This window comes from Mercenaria mercenaria, chromosome 15, assembly GCF_021730395.1.
Source record: "Mercenaria mercenaria strain notata chromosome 15, MADL_Memer_1, whole genome shotgun sequence".
Classification (NCBI taxonomy): domain Eukaryota; kingdom Metazoa; phylum Mollusca; class Bivalvia; order Venerida; family Veneridae; genus Mercenaria; species Mercenaria mercenaria.
The window spans coordinates 30,803,133-30,815,963 of record NC_069375.1 but is presented as its reverse complement, the minus strand read 5'-3'; positions in this window follow the sequence as shown (position 1 = coordinate 30,815,963).

The window sequence follows — 12,831 nt, the reverse complement described above, 5'->3', positions numbered from 1 at the left end:
CCAACTTCAAACCTTTTATAACGAAGAAAGATTTTTTCAAAATCGGACCACTATTGAAAAAGACATGGCAATTTGAAATTTGAGAAAATGGCTGATCGTAGAGACAGCCATTTCAGTGTGTTTGTGACGTCATTTACATACTGCTGATTTTTTTCATTTAGCAAATAACCATTTAAAAAGATTAATTTTATAGGTTTCTTGAGTGTAAGATGTAAAACATGGTAATTTCTTTCATTAAAGCTGGAAAAAATAGAGTAATAACTTTACGGAAATTAGTAAATATATACAGTTCAAATATGCATCTATAAATTTAATAAATCCACCATTTTGTTATTTGTTGCCATGAAAACAAAATGGTCGCCATTGTTATAAATATTGAAATGCTCATAACTTTCTCATTCTATAGCCGACTTTGAAAATTCTTTCACCTCTTTTAAATGATTTAAGAGATCCTAGCAGACAGAAATAACATAAGAACAACATCGCATTTTCCTTTAATTGCACTCCTCCCACAGTTTAAGTTTCTTTTTATACATTTTTGATAGTATACATGTGCTCTTAAATTTCTTTTCACCGTAGTATTTGAGCTTAAAACAAAAGTATGGCACAGTCTGTGGCTGTGGGTGTCCGTTTTCGGCGTTTTTGTGTAAGAAAAGAAAGAATGACGCACGACATTGTAACAGACTTTTGCATCTTTACATTATATATATTTATGATTTAATATCACATCGCATCCTACAAAAACGTTTTTACTTAAATACCGGTGGTATGTTAAAAACTGCGTTAACACTTACCAGACGAACAACACAAAACTGATAAGAGATCCTGTATTAATCATAATGTGCGGCGAAAAAGGCAAATGCATGTTTAGTGTATGTAAATATATACAACTTATAGAAATATCACCAGAAACATATCTTCATATGTACCAGTCCCAACATGTATAACACGAAACACCATGCAACATGTTTCAAAAGATGAATCTACCCAATCCTGTTTATGTTACGCAGCCAGTAAATTTCAAAGGTATACTAACGTATTCTTTTGCTGTGTTTATGGTTCTTATATTCATTTAATCCTATGCTCAACACCTAGTTCTTCCTACATCACTCCTTTTGTTATATTAAGCGTTTGTTCAACAGTCAACTCTTCCTACAACGCTCTTTTTATTATATTAAGCCTTTGTTCAGCAGTCAACTCTTCCTTCAACACTCCTTTTGTTATATTAAGCCTTTGTTCAGCAGTCAACTCTTCCTTCAACACTCCTTTTGTTATATTAAGCCTTTGTTCAGCAGTCAACCTTCTTCAACATCCTTTTGTTATATTAAGCCTTGTCAGCAGTCAACTCTTCCTTCAACACTCCTTTTGTTATATTAAGCCATTGTCACAGTCAACTCTTCTTCACATCTTTTGTTATATTAAGCCGTTGTTCAGCAGTCAACTCTTCCTTCAACGCTCCTTTTGTTATATTAAGCCTTTGTTCAACAGTCAGCTCTTCCTACAACGCTCCTTTTGTTATATTTACCCTACACTCAGTTCTTTCTACAACACTCTTTTTGCTATACTAACCCTATGTTCAGCATACAGTTTCCTTTAACAACATTCTTCCCAGGAACGCATAGTTTCTTTATAGAACTAACCCAATGTCCTATAACATTTTTTGTCTGAAATTAGTCCTATATTTTACAACCAGTTTCTTACTACTTCATACAGTCGTTTTTGCCATGATAACTTCCATTTTATTGCTGTACAAAATTCTTTTCGCTTAATTAATTAATACCATGAATAACTGAAACTTTAACTATCCATTTAGATATATAGGCGATTAAATTGACGAGAGCTTAGCATGCAAATTATACACTGGAAGCTTTTAAACTTTATAAATTATTACGTTAAAATGAACAACGATATATGTAAACACGTAGTACAAATTCAGTAAAAAGTTGCAAATTACATTGCACATCTTCCCTACTATTATTGATTTCAATATTTTGTCACCTAGCAACAGTTTGGTATGACATATTTCTGTGAAAACCAAGGTGTTTGTTTGTGACAGATCTCGCTATGGGTGCCACTAGTTTTATCTTTGTAAATCGTATAAAACAGATGTACATATTTAAAGACCCAAACTTTCTAACCTTTTCACAATATATATGCTGCAAAAATGGCACTAGCAGATTTGGTGATGAACAAAAGATGCTATGCTGTTATTTCATCTCTCCTCTTTAGCAGAAGCTTACATTGATTTCAGGAATCTATTAAAATATCACATTACGACACCTCAGCTATAAGAAGGATAATTTGAGATTTAGTAAATTTTGTATAACGGTTAAATACTCAAAAATACTTCTGACTGGGTTGACTTTAAATTTTGAAAAATTCAACTGGAGAAGTTGCTAAAAGAGCGCCCCGTGACAAGGTGTACTGCACATGCGGATCAAATTTAAATACGCAAAGGACAGTACGTAATTTCAAATACAGACACGGGTCAAGGATCTGGAATTTTATTATATTTTTTGAATCACGTAATGGGTAAACAGCCAGAACACAAAGTTTTATTTTGATCAAGTATCGAATGAACTTCAAGCAGATTAAGTCACACACGCATTGCATTGTGTATATTGTATCATGAACCGATTCTCCGGAGGAAAAATAAAAACATCTTAAACCATTTGATGTGCAATGCAGGGTGTGGAATGACGAATTTGTTGGGGGTTTTTTTTATTAAAATAGTTGATCCATTTATTGTATAAAGACAGTGGTAGCACGAGTTTGCAAAAAAAAAAAAGATGTAAAGAGAAAACATCTGGTTTTGTTATCTATAATCCCTATATTCTAGCATTTAATTTAACAAATAATCAATAAAAACGTAACAAATATTTATAATATTTTATTGCATCAAACACGTTTTACAAAATTATATAAAGTTTTTTCATTAAGCGCGTCTTGCAGTTTAAATTTAAATGATGACTTGCATCGATAATATAATAAGATTCCATTAGTCAAAATGGAATTTTTGCTTAACTGGAAACCTGTCGTACTGTCTGCCCGACTTCATGACCACCCCTCTCACTTGATTGTTGACGTAGAGAGCCATTTTCTCATTATCAGGGATATTCCTAAGCCGGTGCTATGAGAGCGGCATTCTCATTCATCAGCGGTAGACCTCTGGTATACATTTGAATGGATGCGTGATGGATGTTTAACCATTTAATAGTTCTCATGCACGAACAGGCTAAAGTAAACAAAATATCATACTGTTTTGCTTGTTTGCGTTCTTTGTTCCCAAAGCAAGATTTAAAAGATACACGTAACTTCTCAATTTGGCGTAATTTCGGATGTAAAAACACAAACCTTCCAATTTTACGTAATTTTGGACTTAAAAACACTAACCTTACAATTTGACGTAATTTCGGACTTTAAAACATTACACTTTTAATTTGACATAATTTCGGACTTTAAAGCACTAAGCTTTCAATTTGACGTAACTACAATGATGGTTACAAGCTCCGAGATTACATTCAAGATAAAACTAAGAATGTTATTGAAATCAACCGAACTTCGTTACCGCTTTTAGGTAATTGCAAAATAAAAATCATTTGCAACATTGCCCATTCTGTTGTCGATCTGTGGTCAAAACAGTTAAATACCACCATTCATTTTAATGTAATATATAAGATTTTTGAGGTCTGTTATAGACCCTCCTCAATAACTGCACAACAAAACAAAATATTTACATGTGAAACTCCGATTATAGGCTGCTTTTAGAAGATTGTATATGCTAAAACTAAAGTTTTGTTTGACTAATCTGTTCAATTTTGAGACAAATTGTATGATATTGTCTGGACAAAAACAACGGAAATAATCTTAAACAAAAATACAAGATGATCTACATAAGGGAGATATACTTTCAAAGAAGGCACCCCTTCTTATCCTCCCTTAGACAACCGTGTAAATTATGTCAGTGTGTACACATATAAACACAAAGCTATAAAGATACGTTGACAGCGAGGACAGAACAAACAAATACACACAGTTGGTGCGTATTGAAATGGTCACTGGCATATATATGAGGCCGCTTGAAAGTTTACCACAATCCACCATGTTCAAAAGTACAGGATAGTGTGATTAAAATGATCGCCGCCAAATGAGTCCCTAACACGTGCAATGGAAACAGAAGGCATGATATTTTAAACACAGAAATGCTCATGTAAATTTAAATAAAAAGAAAATGCATAGAAGGTCGATCACCATTATGGGACCGAAAAACATTACAGAAGGTAGATACCAAAATGGCATAGTCCAAATTGACTTTAAGGACTGTCTTTCTTGGCGTTTAGCACCTTCCCCGTCAGACACAACATAAGAGTGAAGTATGGCATTCACTACCCTTGCGATCTGTCTCAAAACATTCGAAAAATAACATATCATATGAAACTATTTATAATTTCAATGTGCATCAGAGGACAAATTTCATGGTCCAAACTATTAAATTCTAAAATCTTTTCAGTAAGGCAGTAAACGTTTTTTGATAGTTCTGACCAAACTCTACGGTACGGATTTGGTACGGTATGGGAGAATATGTCAGGTAGCCGGATAGCTCTGTCGGTAAAGCACCGCCCTGTAAGCAAATGGTCCCGGGTTCGAGCCCCATACATACTGCACATTTTTCTCACCCTGATAAGTGATCATGAAGTCTAGTATTACCACTATTTTGAAAGCTAAAAGAGCAACCAGCGAACTGATCTAACCAGTAATTAGATAAACAAAGACTGTTTAATTAAGGTAATTCTTACAATATATATATATATATAATTTAACGTTATTTCCATCAAATAGTGGAACATCCTTCGACACAATACAAAACATTTGTTTTTCAATTTTACTATTTATTAGATTACACTAATCTTTAAGAACTCTACTATTAATATGGACTCCTGTTGTTGATACCTTAACCACTAGACTATTGCCCCTTTTTAACTGATTAACTAACACTGAGAGAATGGGAGAATATGTCAGGTAGCTGGACAGCTCAGTCGATAAAGCACCGCCCTGTAAGCAAATGGTCCCGGGTTCGAGCCCCGTACATACTGCACATTTTTCTCACCCTGATAAGTGATCATGAAGTCTAGTATTACCACTATTTTGAAAGCTAAAAGAGCAGCCAGCAAACTGATCTAACCAGTAATTAGATAAACAAAGACTGTTTAAGGTAATGCTTACAATATATATATATATATAATTTAACGTTATTTCCATCAAATAATGGAACATCCTTTGACACAATACAAAACATTTGTTTTTCAATTTTACTATTTATTAGATTACACTAATCTTTAAGAACTCTACTTTTAATATGGACTCCTGTTGTTGATACCTTAACCACTAGACTATTGCCCCTTTTTAACTGATTGACTAACACTAAAATAGCATTTCTACACATTGTTCAGATGAAATGAGCGTTTTCTACATATTAAATACTGCCTAGGACTAGCTTTTGAAACTAACTTTGCACTGGAAAACAAGCTGTTGTATGAATTTGCAACAGAAGTTATTTACTGTTGTTTATTTTTCTTTAAAATATCTAGTACAATTAATATGTAGAGTCAAACCTGATTCAGGCTAACTACCTTTTTAATGTTGATATATTTTTGTGTTGTATTGTGTGTCCATATCATTCTGTGATATGTAGTCTGTACAGCGCTTTTGGACGTTTGTTTCATAGATGAAAAGAGCGCTATAAAAATCTGGTCAATAATAATAATAATAATAATAATAATTTACCAGTTTATCACCGCGTCTTCCTGGATCAGTAACGCATGACCTCGGATCAGATGGAGCGGTTTTGGTGACTTTTTAAAAGAAAACTGTCCTTTTCGATTATTTAGAAATTATTGGCAAAGACGGCATACAGCGATAGATGTGCTCCGGACATTGCGGAATACTCCTTGCTGTAAAGTTGTTTTCCAGCAAATCTAAGCACTTTTCTTAATTACTTTGGAAAACCATGCGAAAATAGCAGGTAAACAATGCCGTGACTCAGGAAAAAGCATTATTTTCAGTACGTTCCCTAATAAACATATAACATTACCTATTCCGTGATATCACTGATACATTCATGACCGAACTAATAGGTAACGCAGTCCTGAGTAAAAGGATCAGCGACTGCAAAATGCAGCAACGCAGGAGCTTGAACTACTTTTTATACTAAAATAGAATTTTATTTTTTTACAAAAACACATCTATTAATGCGTTTCTACCAAAATGACAAAAACAAATAACACTGGCAATGAAAGTTAAACATGCACGCATAGCTCTAAGGATTTCTCAGTTAAGAAATGGTTCGCCTATAAGTGACTATACTCAGATGTTTCTCACCCTGGTGATTTTCCCATGTAAATTTTCCTTTTTTCAGACTAAAAGTATGTTGATTTGAACTAATGCAAAAGCTTTTGGTCCGTGACCACAATCACAGACATTTCACTACGAACTATTTTACAATGATATCTAAATTATCTAATTATGGACTTAGCAATTCTTTGCGAGTTATTTTCTCAAAATCAAGGCCTGTAAAAACTGGCATCACACCTCATTATGGAGATGAGTTCAAAAAAGACTTCAAAGCCGGCGCTAATTACCGGAACTATATGAGTCCTTTATGTCAGCAAAGAAAGAGGGTGAGTCGTTGCATTATTGTTTCATTAATATAGCTTGATGTAATATATATGCTTTCATATATGCTCATCATAATCAAACCTGAAGAGACATATAGACACAAAGACAAAATTCTCCAGTGTAACAAATGTAATAAATGGCAAGCTGATATTGCACAATGGAAATATTCATGGAACAGGAAACCACAGTGTGGGACGTTTTTTTTTACCACAACCAGCATAATGTACACACATCAAAAATCAGTACTGATTTCGAGTTCTTAGATAAGTTGAAGCCACCGTGCTTGTTCATCTATTCAATTTTCATACACTTCAATTTAGTAGCAACATAATTATTATTAAAGTGATGTTACTATTACCAGAGTAGGGCGTCAAACATCTTTTTGATGATGTTGTTCTTTGGGTTGTCACTACTTATCACTATTTTCATAAATATGTTAAGTGAATAAATGTTTGTTTCCCTTAGAAAATATATGAAAACGAACACAAAAGAAAAATCCGAAGCTCAGGACTACGTTACTGCATTTTGCAGTCGCTGATCCTGTAGCTCATGCGTTACCGATCAGTTCGGTCATGAATCACCTTATACCGGTTTTCCAAGAAAAATTCTTTATTTATGACAAAAATATGTTACAGGAATGTGTCGGTGATATCATGGAAGTGGTTATTTAGTATTAATAGGTCCGTGTGCTCAATTTTGAGATATTTGACCATGATTAAAGTAAACCGCACATTTCACGGTAATTTTAAGACATTATTTAATATAATATTTTAACTTTAACAAGGTAGTATCAGTGCCATTGTAATAAATTTACTCCGAGGTTGCCATTAATTCATAAAATGATTTTCATTTCCGTACACCGAAGCCAGGCTTTATTCTACGTTTTCTGGATAATTGACGTTACGCCATCATTTCCGTTTCCGGTTTATCAAGCGTGCTGAACTACCTTAAGCCTTTTTTTGCTCTTATATAAAAAGTAGCATTTGTATCAATTTGCATTTGTATCAATTTATTTGAGCTATTTGTCATATGGTCATGTAGGTTATCTGTACTATGTTGTGATGCGAGCATGTGTGTTATTTGAGCTCTATTGTGATGTGAACACGTGGGGTATCTGAGCTATGTTTTAATTTGAGCATGTGGGTTATCTGAGCTATTTTGTGATGTGAACACGTGGGGTATTTGAGCTATGTTGTAATGTGAGCATGTGGATTATTGGAGCTATGTTGTGATGTGAGCATGTGGATTATTGGAGCTATGTTGTGATGTGAGCATGTGGATTATTGGAGCTATGTTGTGATGTGAGCATGAGGATAATCTGAGCTTTGCAGTGATGTGAGCATGTAGGCTATCTGAGCTTTGTTGTAATGTGAGCATGTGGGTTATTTGAGCTTTTTTATGATGCTAGTATGTGAGTTATCTGAGCTATGTTGTGATGTGGGTTATCTGAGCTATGTTGTGATGTGAGCATGTGGGTTACTTGAGCTCTATTGTGATGTGAGCTCGCGGGTTATTAAAGCAATATTGTGATTTGAGCATGTATGTTATCTGAATACCATGTGAGTCAGGCTCAGAAAAAAAACTAAATCGAAATAACGAAAGATAAAAAATAATTTTATCTTCTGAAAGTTGAAATCTACAAACTCCTGTCTTACTCCTGTCCTGCTCCTGTAGACTACATAAAGGTCGACCAACATGAATAAAAAGAAAATGTTGCAGGCTTGGTTTGATTGTCCCCATGTTAAGCAGAAGGGGTCTATGCAGAACTCAGCATTTTTCACATGCTACAAGTAGCACAAAAATACAATCTACAGACATCTTGCAGATGTGTTAATATGCATTTGATGTTAGAAAGTTGCCGTACATTGTTTTAGAAATTGAATTGAATTGAATTGAAATTCCAAAAACAAAAAAAATGCACAGACTACTGATAAAATTTTCAAATGATTCATAAATCAGCAACATAAATCTTTATATATATGTATGTTTGCTTGTTCATGTACAGGTCTTTACGTTGACAAGGATGAATTGTTAGAACTTGAAAAACATGTGATGGAATGTTCAGATAAAGGTAAACTTTCTAAATATGCAGGACTGGGTTCAAGTAAACCCCTCATTTTAGTTACAAAGATTAAAGTATAAAATATTTGATTGTAAAGTGATTGTGATATGTGCAATTAATTAAGTTAGATGTTGCAATTCAGTGGTGAAAATGTGCAATATAATTGGTTTATACGTCAAAAAAAGCAGTACAATGAAAAGAGAAAGGATCGTCATAATATACATGAATCTGATACAGAAATAAGCTTATTTAAAATTGTACGCTGTCATAAAAATGCTGTCCTTCTTGTTTTCAGAGTCTGTTTTAACAGGAGAGTAAACATGTGTACACAGAGAGATTCTCTTACCAATTACACATATAAGATACATATAAAAAGAAAACATTATATGTAAAATATAAATCGAGGTTAAGCAGCTCGTGCAAGACGATTCTGGGCTGTCTCCATTGAAGACAAGCTAATCAGTATACTTGTACTGTTATATGTAATGACTGGTACCAGTGTATGTGAAAACTGTCGTGGATAAGCTGAAATTAGTTGTCATAAAGTTGCTGTTAATACGACTTTTTATGTTCCCTGAAGGGGAAGCATATAATCGCCGCTTTGTCCGTCCTGCATTTCTTGTCCGGAGTATTTCTCGGCAACCGCTGGTTGGAATTTAGCAAAACTTCATAGGAAGCTTCACTAGGTCGGCATTAAATCTCCCACATTGAGTGTACGCACGCATTAAATGTACACTATTAAACCTATGTTAAACCTCTTACACTCAATACGTGCGTACATCCAATAAGGGCGATTTGATGTTGACGAGCTTCACTATCAAGTTGTCTTCGTGTTCCGATCGGATAATTTTTCACAGAGTAATTGCCCTTTAATTGATTATTCAACAGTAGTATACTATTGTACAATTCTTGTCCAGAGTATTTCTCAGCAACCGCCGGTTGGAATTTAGTAAGTCTTCATAGTAAACTTCACTATCAAGAGGAAATGTGCATATTATCTTCGTGTTCCGGTCAGATGGTTTTTCATTGACTTAATTATTGCCCTTTAATTATTCAACAATAGTATACTACAGTACAATTCTTGTCCGGAGTATTTCTCAGCGTGTAACTACTAGCTGGAATTAGGGAATCATCATATGAAGCTTTATTATCAAGAGGAGATGCGCATATTAGCTTCGTGTTCCGGTCGGATGATTTTTCATCGAGTTATTGCCCTTTGATTATTCAACAATAGGATACTATAGTACAATTCTTGTCCGGAGTATTTCTCTGCAACTACTGGTGTCATCATAGAAAGCTTCACTATCAAGAGGAGATGCGCATATTGTCTTCATATTCTGGTAAGATTATTTTTCACCGAGTTATTGCCCTTTGATTATTCAACAGTAATATACTATAGCCCAGTTTTCTCAGCAACCACCGGATGAAATTTAGTGCATCTTCATAGGAAGCTTCACTCTTAAGAGGAGATGGATGATTTTCACCCAGTTATTGCCCTTTGATTATTACTATAATACTTTGATATATCGTAGGAAGCTTTACTATCAAGAGGAGATGCGTTTCACTGATTTATTGCCCTTTGTTGAATTGCTTATTCAACATTAGTAAACTTTAGCGCCATCATAGTCAGGAGTATTTCACAGCAACCACTGCCTGGAATTCAGTAAAAATTCATAGGAAGGGATTGTCCAGTCAGTAAATTCCACTTCACTTTTAATATGCAAATTTCGGTGAGCATCCATCGGTTTTACCGATATGTCCTGTTTGAACTCATTAACCTATCAAATTGATTAAGATTTAGCCATCTAGGATACAGATGAGTAGACGTATTATCCCCGGAACCAAACAAGCAAGCGATAAGATGACAACTTCCGACTTTGCAGATACATCTACAAAACTAACGATCAGCGCTTTAACATATGAGCCGCACCATGAGAAAACCAACATAGTGCGTTTGCGACCAGCATGTATCCAGACCAGCCTGTGCATCCGCGCAGTCTGGTCAGGATCCATGCTGTTCGCTTTCAAAGCCTATTGCAATTAGAGAAACCGTTAGCGAACAGCATGGATCCTGACCAGACTGCGCGGATGCGCAGGCTGGTCTGGATCCATGCTGGTCGCAAATGCACTATGTTGGTTTTCTCATGGTGCGGCTCAATTATACGTTATTGTCAAATATACAAGTTCATTGTGTATAATAAAACCAGTAGTCCTTCCGAAAGTTAAAGGTATACTAGACCCGAATTACATATTTGAAAACATGAACAAATAATACATATAGTTTTTGTGCACAGTATAAATGTGTATTACCAATAAAAAACAACAATCGATTGCTACTGCAAAGCATTTGGTTATGAAAGTAGCCTTACATGCACAATTAATTTATGTATTTAGAAAAGTTAAATATATTTGATGAGAATTTTCTACATTTGAAGTAAATATCTAAATATAAACTATTTTAGTAAAAGATAGCCATTGGTTACCTCACTCTCACTTTTCAAAATGGCGGATATCCTGAAAAAACGCTCGTACATTCTTTGTAAGTGATACTCAAGTTTGAAGTTTTTTTGTGTAATTTAAATATTATCCAAGTTATCGCAATTACAACAGTGACCGATTATAAAAGTCTATGAGTGTATTTTTCTAAATGTAGTTTTTGCATGCGCTATTTGTAGAACTGTGTCTGGTCATGCATATTAGATGAAAGTATTCAGGCAACATTCAATACAAAAGTCACAATACGGATTTTTTTTCTGCCAGTTTGTATTTACTTGTGAAATACAAACTGTTTTCTTGACAATTTATATAGGTATACAATAAATATTAATATCAACATATCATCATGTGAAGATATAGCTGTAGGGACAAAGTGTTCAGCTACCAATCACGGGGATGTCGGTTCGAGTCCCTTTGTCTGTTCATATCATTTTTTATTTCATCTGTAAACTTAACAGGCAGGACAATTGTCTTACTTATCTTGTTTAATCATTCATTTATTCAAAGAAATACTCTACAATTCAGCTTGAGTACATGTCTGTAAACCGTACTAAAATCTTCAGGACCGAACAATTGTTGGTTCTTTCAACGAATAATTTAAGGAACTGGCGTCAGTATCCGAGAAAATGATATGTTTGATAAAATATTGTAAGAATAAATTCAAAGTAATATCGACAGAACTTACCATTACGCCATAACGTGGCGAGGACGCGTCCATTTCATGATAACTGATACAATAACAACTCATATTTCTTGTACATTATTTGACAAGTAAACGTCAGTATTTGTTTCATTTTAACTGTCACGTTTAGATTAGTCGGGTAAAATGCAGATAGCAACCGGAATTCTGCAAATCGTTTTGCATGAGTTCGAATTCTCATGAGGATTTTTTCATATATTTTTGTCTTCATTTTCATTTCTGTTCCATTCAGTTCTCGTATTCTTCGTTTCTTTCTTTGATTGTTTATATTTGCATATACATGTCTTTATATAACATAATATTGTGTTCATTATTTGCTATAGTACAGGCATTAAACTAATATCATCTTTGATGTTGTACTAAATATTTTTCGTCTGCCATACCGACTGCAGATCTTTATTTCTCTGTCGTGGCGAAGGAATCTAAATTTTTTATGCAAAAATGAAAAGGAAATTAACTGTCCTTGCTGAGTTTCGAAACATAAATAGTATGCTTATCTCTGAGCTAATTTGTTATCACTACAAAAAATGACATACGTAAGTTACAAAAATGTTAAATTCCCTACATTTACATACATTTAAATCTATTTATAACATAACGTTATCGTTGGGGCATAATAAACTTTGATATTGTGGCAGTATCGACACTGCTAATTTATGACGGATTATCTTTAAAACACCCTTATCAAGGTTTATGTTATGGAACGCCGTGGATGTCTTATATGGACATTTTTCATGTTAAGAAAATATAGGTTAATTCACTCGTTACATAAATTGGAAAATGCAATATATGGAACCGCTCTGTCTTTAAATGGAACCAACTTTTCATTATATGATAGCAAAACCATACATACAATATATTACATTGTGAATGCATATAAAGGGAAATCGAATCTAAA